The sequence below is a fragment of the Meleagris gallopavo genome, chromosome 3 (genome assembly GCF_000146605.3).
Source record: "Meleagris gallopavo isolate NT-WF06-2002-E0010 breed Aviagen turkey brand Nicholas breeding stock chromosome 3, Turkey_5.1, whole genome shotgun sequence".
Lineage (NCBI taxonomy): Eukaryota > Metazoa > Chordata > Aves > Galliformes > Phasianidae > Meleagris > Meleagris gallopavo.
The window spans coordinates 41171175-41178187 of NC_015013.2; the positions used below are offsets into that span (position 1 = coordinate 41171175).

The following is a 7013-nucleotide window of genomic DNA, read 5'->3' on the forward strand; positions in this document are numbered from 1 at the left end:
AAAGGAGGAACTAGACCTGAAAATGTGTATTTCTGACTTACCAATTTAATCTGTATGCTTCGAATATCAGTATTTCGAGCCGTAGCTGATAAAGAATTGTCAATCAACTCAGCAAGAGCAAATGCTGAAGAAATCGAAGAAAAAAAAAATACCCCATTAAAATCATTTTCTTAAAAGATAACACTTCAAAAACAGATGTACACTTTCAGTAGTTTCTTCTGGGCTATTAGGATAATACATTAATTCTGTATTGGACTTATGTGGCAAGGTGCTGACTGTGGAGGAGGGGAAGGTGCACTGCATTGGTGGGCTCTTTGAGAAGAGCCATCCAGAGGGATGAAGGTTCAACAGAGCCAAGTGCAAAATCCTGGGTTGGGCTAATTCCAAACATCAGTACAGACTAGGGGATGAATGGATTGAAACAGCCCAATGGAGAAGGACTTGGGGATACTGGTGAATGAGAAATGAACTAGTAATATGTGCTTTCAATACAGAAAGCCAATCACATCCTAGGCTACATCAAAAAGAGCAAGGCCAGCCAGTTAAGAAAGGTGTTTCTCCCACTCTGCTTTGCCCCTCTAAGACTCCAGTTGGAGTATTGTGTTGAGCTCTAGGAGCACCAGAAAGATGTGGAGCTGTTAACAGAGGAAAATGACCACAGGTCTGGAGCAACTCTCCCACAGTGATATGCTGTGAGAGTTTTTGTTGTTGGTGGTTTTTATTAGCCTCAAGACAGCTCTGGGGAAACTTTATAGGGGCCTTTTAAAACTTTCAATAATAAAGGGAGCCTACCTCTCTTCTCCTGTAGATATATTGTCTTTGTTCAATATTTATGGAACAAATTAATCTGACAAAGATGCCACAATATTCTACATTCAAACCATACTGTAAAATGCTGTCTTTTTGAAATTGATGTCAACAAACATGGTATATGTAAACACTACACACATTATCTAAAAGATGCAAAATTTGGCAGAATCTCTGTAGCACAGAAGTGATCATAATGTGAAGTGACAGAACTGGAAAGTGTCTTTTACGGTGAACAGAGAGGAAAAGGGAAACAAATCAACTGTGCCAGTAACTAAAGAAAAACTGTACATGTGCATGTATTATCCTTTGTGATTTCATAGCAGCATTGTGAGTCTTGTCAAGATGAGCAATAAGGTTTTTCTACCAAGGGGTGTGTTTCAGGGGAGAGAACTCGTAGCAGCAAAATACATGACTGCTTATATAAAAATGCAGGACTGAATTATTCCACATTCTTAAAGAATTTATGAGATTTAACAATTCCTTCTGTGAAAACAAGTGTAGTTGATTGTAGTACTGATTGTATACTGTTTATAAGAGTGAGAACAGACTAAGTTGGACTGTCTGCTCATTTGAATCTTGTTAAATTCTATAACTCGGAGAAGTGAGGACAATATTTCTACCTGTAATTTTTGGAATGTACACATTCACCTAGAAGTGCTTTTCTCACATTTAAGTAACTATATCAATTATACAAAAAACCCCACAGTATTTCACATAACATGCAATTAAGTGGGGGGCTCAAAATTAGAAAATATTGTGAATACTAGAAATTACATGGTTCAGAAGGTAACTGGATAGACTTAGAGAAAACAGTAGACTACAAGCATGAACTCGGAAGTCTCTCTATCACTTGTATCTCTGCCTTTCTGTTTTCATACTAAATCCCAGCTATCTGACACCAGCTGCTGTTAGGAACAAAATCAACTAGGCAGACACTGAACCACAAAAATGTCTTCTGGGGAGACGGATGGAAGGTACTAAATGCAGGGCAGAAAGAAAGGGGGGAGGCAGAAAGAATAGTACTTAAAAACACAGCTGGTGTTTACAGAACCCGATGAGATTCCTCTGAAAAAGAAATAGCTGTGGGAAGTTCTGTGCTTAAGTCTTGATACTCATGTAATTTTCTAGACAATTTTGAGCATGCTGGGTTGGACCTAAATCACAGAATCACAGAATCCTTAGAGTTGGAAGGGACTTTTAAAGGTCATCTAATCCAACTCCCTTGAAATGAATAGGGACATTTACAACTAGAACAGGTTGCCCAGGGCCTGATCCAGCCTCACCTTGAAAGTCTCCAGAGATGGAGCATTCACCACAATGCTGGGTAACTGTTCCAGTGCCTCACCATCCTTTCTGTAAAAGATATTTTCCTTATACCTGATCTGAATCTACCCTCTTTGAGTTTGAAACCATTTCCACTTGCTCTATCACAACGCTCTCTGCTAAAGAGTCCATTCCCTTCTCTTCTGTAGCTCCCCTTTAGATACTGAAGGGCTGCTATCAGGTCAACACAGAGCCTTTAGCCCCAGCTCTCTTAGCCCGTTCTCAGAAGAGGTGTTCCATCCATTGCATCATTTCTGTGGCCCTCCTCTGGACACATGGCAACAGGTTCGTGTCTCTCCTGTACTGAGGACTCCGTATCTGGATGCAGTACCCAACTGAGGGCTAATCACCACAGAGCAGAGTGGCAGGATCACCTCCCTCACCCCGCTGGCCATGCTGTTTTTGATGCAGTAGAGGATATGGATGGCTCTCTGGGCTGCGAGAGCACATTCCTGGCCCCTGTCCAGTACCAACAGGCGTTTCTTGGCAGGGTTGCGCTCAATCCTTTCATTACCCAGCTTGTATTGGTAGCGGATGTTGCCTCAAACCAGATGCAAGACTGTGCATTTGGATTTGTTGAACCTCAAGAGGTTCACCTGGGCCCACAACTCAAACCTGTCAAGGATGCTCTGGATCGCATCCCAACCCTCTGGTGTGTCAACTGCACCACACACCTCGGTGTCATCAGTAACCTTGCTGTGGAAGTACATGAGCCCACTGTCAATGTCACTGATGAAGATATTAAAGAGTACTGGCCCCAGCACCAACTACTGGGGGACGCCACTCGTCACCAATCTCCATCCAGATATCGAGCCATTGACCACCACTCTCTGGACTAGATTCTGTAGCCAGCTCTTCATCCATAGTACAGTCCACACATCAAATCCACATCTCTCTAATTTGGAGAGAAGGATGTTGTGGGGTACCATGTCAAAGGCCTTACTGAAGTCCAGATAATGACACTGGTGGCTCTACCCTTGTCCAACAATGCAGTGACATCATCATAGAAGGCTACTAGGTTGGTCAAGCTGGATTTGCCGTTGGTGAAGCCACGCTTGTTCTCCCATATCTCCATTCTGCCTTCCACGTGTCTCAGCACAGATTTCTGGAGCATGTGCTTCATCATCTTTCCTGGCACAGAGGTGACACTGACAGGCTGGTAGTTCCCAGGGTAGTTCCTTTTTGCCATTCTTAAAAATGGATGCGATGTTGCCTTTTTTCCATCACCAGAGACCTCATTTCATTGCTGTGACTTTTCAAATATCACTGAGGGTGCCTCGGCAACCACACCAACCAATTCTCTCAGGATTCTGGGATGCATCTCACTGGGATCTGTAGACTTTGGATGTTCATGTTCCTCTGATAATCACGAAACTGATCAACGCTTTCAGTGAGAGAGATGTTGCTCCCCCAACCCTTTCCTACCAAATCAAACATTTAAGCGCTGTGTGACGAGCAGGTATCAGAGAAGATCAAGGCAAAAAGTTATTAACTACCTTAGCCTTCTCCCTGTCTGTTGCCACCGGCCTGCTTGTGTCACTCACTAGGGAGTGTATGCCCTTCTGGACTTTCACTTTCTGGTTAAGGTATCTGTAGAAGCCTTGCTCTTTCTGGCATCCCTAGCCAAGTTCAGCTCAAGCTGGGCCTTGGCTTTCCTGACCCCATCCTGACACAGTCTAGCAGCTTCCTTATACTCTTCCCACAGTACCTGTCCCTGTTTCCACTGCCTGTGCATTTTCTTTTCACTCTTCAGTTTGATCAGCCGGTCTCAGTTCGGCCACGCCAGTCTCTTGCATTCCTTTCCTGATTTCATACACCTGGAGATGGACAGCTCTTGCACCTGAGGAAAGTTTCCTTAATGATCTGCCAGCCCTGCTCCGTACCCTTGACCATAAGGAAAGTTTCCCACGGTCTTCTGTTGACTAACTCCCTGAAGCGCTGGAATTTAGCTTTCCTGAAGTTTAGCTTCCTAATTTTAGTATTTACCTGTCTCACTGTGCCTCTGGAGCATGAGCTAAACCATAGCATATATACATAGAAGCAAATATTTAAAAAGTAATCATAGTTACACACAAAATTTTTAGAGAAACCATAAAAGGAAAGATTTTTTTTTTTTACAGTAAAGGAATACAAAATGCTTTAAGTTACATATTTAATATGTGAGTTAGATAAAAACTAAAGAATATATAATTTAAGTAATGCTTGTTCTCATTGGTAAAAGCTAAGCCCTGTAGAACCAGAGGTGGAACAGTAGAATAAAATTCTATGGTAGCTTGTATTAAAACTGGTCATCAAATTCAAACAAGTTCTATTTTAAATACAAGAGACAAAGCTCGATGATAACAATGATGATCTAAACTGATGACATCTGCAAGACTATCATAAAGATTAAAGTCATTTTACATCTAAAATACTCAAACTTCTTACAAATGCATTTAGGCAAGTACTTCTGTAAAAATGGCCGCATATGAATTCAGACTAAGCCATTTCTAAGAGAGTAATTTCTTTAAAAAGCATAGCTAAGTTCCCTTTTACAGTTAAGACTACATTTTTCATCAGCTACTACTGAAATTGCATTGTTCATAACCACCACAGTCATATAAACATCATTAATGCAATATTATTTCGGCAAATACTTACGCAAAGGATTTTGCCCTTCACTGGCATAGTATTCATACATGCCACTTTTGACAAGTGTATCATAGTGGGGCAGGAAGTCAATTCTCTCCTTTGTTGCTGAAAGCAGGGTTTGGTCAACTGACTGTAGTAGATAAAGAGTAACTCCATCCTGAACAAGTTCTTCTGCAATGATGACAAAATATAAAGTATGTTGGAGGGTGTTCACTGTACTACCCAGTTTATCTAAAACAGTACATGTTTAGCCACAGATAATCTCCGTATTTACTTAAGTACTGACAACTTAGCCTTCTGGCAAGAGGACTTGATTTAAAAACCTTTGCATATTTCGAAGCTAGATAGTGAAAGTTTTCTTTGGTAACAGCTATTTATAAGCCATTCCTTTCACAGTTGTTTACAGAAATCATAATGGAAGTAGAAAATTCACCTTATATAGCTTTTATCATACTAACTAGCACTTGTTAAAAACTTTTTGTGACAGCCAATTTTGTAAAATTCTTGGCAAATTATTTCACAATTTTTATTTCCAGTTAATTATTGCATGTAATTGTGTAGTCAAAATGCGATCTTTACAATCAATATAAGAGGTGCCTGTACTTATTTTGCTATCTAAGATACTTACTGAAGTTGTCTTCTGTAATTTCTTTTCTGCTTGTCGTGGTGATAACAAAGTTTTCATCAGAAGATATGCCAAATGCCTACAAAATTGGAGAAAATTTAGTTACGATCAGTTAGTCCACTAAATATTCAGATAAATGGAAATAACAATGGTCTTTCCTACTAACTTTGCCAGAAAATTACTAAAAAGTGTTCTGACATTTCTTCCATATTAACTCAGAAGTAGAACACACCTGAATTCCATAATTTGCTTCCTCAACTTAGCTGGAGTTCTTTGCTTTCTTAACTACTTAAAGTAACATTCTAGGCAACAAATAGAACTTTTAAAGAGGAACTCTCTTATAGGCAACTACTTCGGAGGCTGAAGAACAAGACTGAACAATTCTACTTCAGACTAACTAAAACATCAATACTAAATATCTAGATGACCCATATTTAACTGCACTCTTAAGGCATCAAACCAAATCCTTATTATACTTGGTTACACGTGAAAATATTGTTGTCTAATTTTATCACACGTGAAAACCTGAGATTGCTTTCAGAAAATTATTTATCACTAAAACGTTCCAGTGTATTCTTCTAAAGCTAACTTATTTACTACTCTACCTCTGAAAATGATTAAAATTTGAGGTTCAAGAAAAGATTTTTCATGGCACCTGAACGAACCCCTTGACACCTGGTTATTTCAATGTTGGGACAGTGGGGCCAATAGAAGAGAAGCTCTCCAACTGGGAAGCACTGCTAAGGACTCAGCCATTGACAGAGGTCTGGATGGGGCCTTCACCCTCTGGAAGCAAATGCTATTAGCTGTAAAGGAAAAATACCCCTTCAAAAAAGATCTGATGCCTGAGTTAAAGAAATGGACTATTACAGAAAAAGGCATCCATTATTTGAGAGAATTTGCCATGATTAAAATGTTATACGACCCACGTTAATTCCTGGAGATCCACACCAAGAGCACGATCCTGAGAGAGTCAGGTATACACCAAGCCAAGTATGTGGCAAAAATTCGTAAGAATTGCATCAGAAAAGTACATCTTTACACTAGCAGGAATGTATGACAGAGGGCAAAGAAGACCCCTTTTATTTGAACTGATAACTAGACCTTATGATTTTGAGCAATATTTAACCCCTCCACAAACATACATTTCAGCCATTTTAAAAGTAACTGAAAGACTGGATAGAATGGAGTGTAAAAAGGAAGATACAGTGGAAGAACTGCCTTCCATGCTTCATCATGATGAACCTGTGGTGGCATCAGAGACACCTAATGAAGATCAGGATACAAAAACAGTGTACTTAAGAGGCTGACTAAGTTGATTTCCTCCCCACCTGCATCATCCAATATCTCAGCTATTAAAAGTAGACATCCTTCTGCTTGAGCAACTGACAGTTGTAACACTACATTGCGTACTGCCTTTTGAAAATACCTACGTGAGCATGGAGAAGATATGAAGAAGTGGCATAAAGAACCCACTTCTGCACTTTGAGTGTGGGTAGAAGAATTACAAGACAGATCAACCACCAAGGCAAACTCCTCTAAGAAGGTGATCGCTCCAGTTGCTGCGGGACATGGCAAAAGATTTAAGTACCCTGATCATGACTCAGGGGAGGGAACAATAGAG

The 7013-nt window shown here is 40.2% G+C and overlaps 1 long non-coding RNA gene across 1 annotated transcript; it reads right to left on the bottom strand.

The window, feature by feature from the left end:
• Positions 1–24: 24 nt before the first annotated feature.
• LOC104910277 lies at positions 25–5490 on the bottom strand. Its single transcript, XR_002113251.2, has 3 exons — positions 5393–5490; positions 4774–4935; positions 25–124 (listed from the first exon to the last, which is right to left on the bottom strand). It is a non-coding gene; the product is annotated as an uncharacterized LOC104910277 (long non-coding RNA).
• Between the last annotated feature and the right edge of the window lie 1523 nt (positions 5491–7013).